Source organism: Pinus tabuliformis, chromosome 2_2 (assembly GCF_031772625.1).
Source record: "Pinus tabuliformis cultivar Carrire ecotype Pingquan chromosome 2_2, CPIR1, whole genome shotgun sequence".
Classification (NCBI taxonomy): domain Eukaryota; kingdom Viridiplantae; phylum Streptophyta; class Pinopsida; order Pinales; family Pinaceae; genus Pinus; species Pinus tabuliformis.
This window is the reverse complement of record NC_142300.1, coordinates 569,483,442-569,486,432: the sequence shown is the minus strand read 5'-3', so window position 1 is coordinate 569,486,432 and position 2,991 is coordinate 569,483,442.

Here is a 2,991-nt window from a genome sequence, read left to right as displayed (position 1 = left end):
CACTAATGTTATAAGTATCAAAAAAGATAGTTGGCCCGCTAGATTGGAAACTAGACCAGTTATAGTAAAAGATGATTTCATTGACCACACATTTAACTAGGCAAGCCATGAGGTTTTTCTATCTGTAGTATCGCTTATACAGATCTACAAATTTAACTTTGGTACCACTTCTAACTATGAATTTACAGCTTAATCTTCATTTTTCTATCATTTTGTCAACATATTCTGAAGCTATAAACCCAACTAGCACATTATAGCTATTATATGGCCTAAGTAGCCATACGACTAAACAAAGAAAAAAATGGATAGAGTCATAATAATCTAACACCAGGCATTGGTGTTTCTTCTGCCACACCTGTTTCAATTGCAGGTGTTGCTCCATCCGTTGGAGGTGTTGTTGTTGCCACCCTTGCTCTTTGAGTTTCCTGTTGACAACCGCCTACTTTTGTAGTCTCCCTTGCACAATGTTTCCTTAGACAGGCCGGATCTCCTTCTTCTTCCCCAATGACATATCTAAGTTGTGGATATATTTCACGTAGATGGAAAACATCTTATTCATGTCTATAATCCTATCGTCTTGCAATCACTCTATATTCACCACCCTTTTTAGGGTCTCTTCTATAGATCTTAATCTTTGTTCAATCACCTTCAATTGGAGTTGGTTCTCTATTTTCCCCCTAGTTCTATCCTCAACTGCCTCTTCTTGCAGCTTCGCCACTAAGGTTTTCACATGCCACATCGTGTCCAATGTTTTATGATACACCATCATCCGTGTTGGGGATTTTTTTGGTGTCTATAATATAGTATATCTATTCTTTAATTCGGCCATCCAAGAGAACCCTTCACAGATGCCTAACCTCATTCTCCTAAATTTCCACGATTTCTTTCCCTTTTTTCGGGACAGTTGCTTGATAACTTATTGCAGCCTCCCTTGTCACATCCTCCATCCTTGTTCTCTTAACAGTCGTTGATCCTTGAGCCTCCATGAGAAGCCTTCCCCTTGGCCTACCACCAGCATTGCATCCCTTAGCCATTGCAATGTTGGAAGCCTTAATTGTCAAAATAATAGACTCCCACTCATAGTAACATCCCATTCTAGTATTCAACCTTATCTCTATACAACCTACGTGTCGTCCAACGTCTTCTTATAAAGAAAACACCTAGAAAATGTCATGTTGCCCCATCCTTTGAATGCCTTCCTCATTTATTTTCAGTAACTTCAACATTCCAATGATGTTACAATATAATAATATGAGTCTAGGGGCATGTTCCTTCTCATTTTCCCTTCATTTGGTCTATTCAAAATCATTATTACCATGGTCCTATTCCAATACGCCCACCCTCTAGGCTTTGTACTTCTCCACTTCTAGTGCCACCCTTCCTAATTAATATAGCATTTTGACGGTTGATCATTTGAAACCAAATTCATTTCCCTCCCATCATTAGTCTTCAGTGCTTTTGTAAGTTGTAAACACGTACCCCGTCTCGTCTTCCTAAGAGTCGCTATCTGTCTTACCACAATAAACATTATTGATTCATATCTCCAGGTGATTCTCTAAAATGATCCCGGCCCAGCCCATGTCTATCTCCCCACCTTCGTAACATGGAGTAATCTCGCTTCGTGATTGTTCAACAATCTTCCTTTATTTGACCCTCTAACAGGTTCTCCCACGCCACAATTGATCTGGAACTCTCTACCCTACATCTTCCACCCTGTCCACTGACGCGTTAGCCAAGCAACGAACTAAGGTGAACTCGACTATTTTCAGCCCCTCCCTGTGTCTCTGTATTCGTTGGATTAATTGGTAGAGGCTTCAATTCCCTCTAGCACCTACCTTACCTAGGTTTCATTTGGATGCCCCGTCAATGTTATATATATATATATATATATATATATATATATATATATATATATATAAAAGATCATCAAACTTTATCTTGTACATTGTATTCATTGTAAAAGGAGGGCTTCCCCTTGAGGCCTACTGTAAATATTTGTTTGTTATCATTTGTATGGTGCAAGTTTCATAATATTTTATTTAAATGTGGTATACCAACTACACATTGATTATAAAAAGGAGACATGTCTCCCTTATGGTACATTTTAAAAATAACCTTTCAACATAATAAACAAAAGGGGGCATTTTTTTGATACCACACAATTCTTCAGGGTTTGCTACTTAATGGAAACAAGTTTGATTCATAAGATGAGTTGATCCAGATTGGATCATGATATTATTTATCATCTATCTTTATGCTTTTAGAGTGGAAAAAATGGAGGAATCATATTACACAATCATTTTTAATAGTGGATGCCATTCTAGAAAACTGGGGTTTGAAACTATTCAAAGTCAGTTTTAGACATTAAATGACAATTTTCGAAGTTCAAAAACTCTGGCATATGCCTATCCCCTACTTTTCTTCTATAAGAATAGATATTTCCAACACTTCAAGAATAATTGATGTATGCATACAAAAATTATGTTTCACACATATTGAAGTACCATGGTGACTACTATGGTCTAAATGTATACCATGTTAACCTCCTTTATTCATTCATATAGGACTAGTTATATGTGGACAATAAAGAAAGCTCTAGAAAATTCAAACTTTTAACTCTAATCGAAAATTGAGAGAGTAAATTTTTACTGTAATTAACTATTATGCTATGCCAGATTTTATTTTATACTAATATTTTGTTTCATAGTTAGGTGAAGTAAGAGTGAGAAATTAGAAAGAAAGACCTAATAAATTAAGATTCTATAACAGCATTATATACCACAAGTCTTAGGTAACTCCATCTGGAGCACCTATTATTTGTACTTGCACATTTCGATATCACAAAAAAAGAAAAGAAAACGAGATCATCACGCTATAGTCCAGATTAGGATTTAACCTTAAAATTTGGTTCTCGGTAACCTTTGATTAGGTGGGATAACACGTATTACTTGTACTTGCACATTTCGACAGTCCAGATAAGGGTTTAACCTT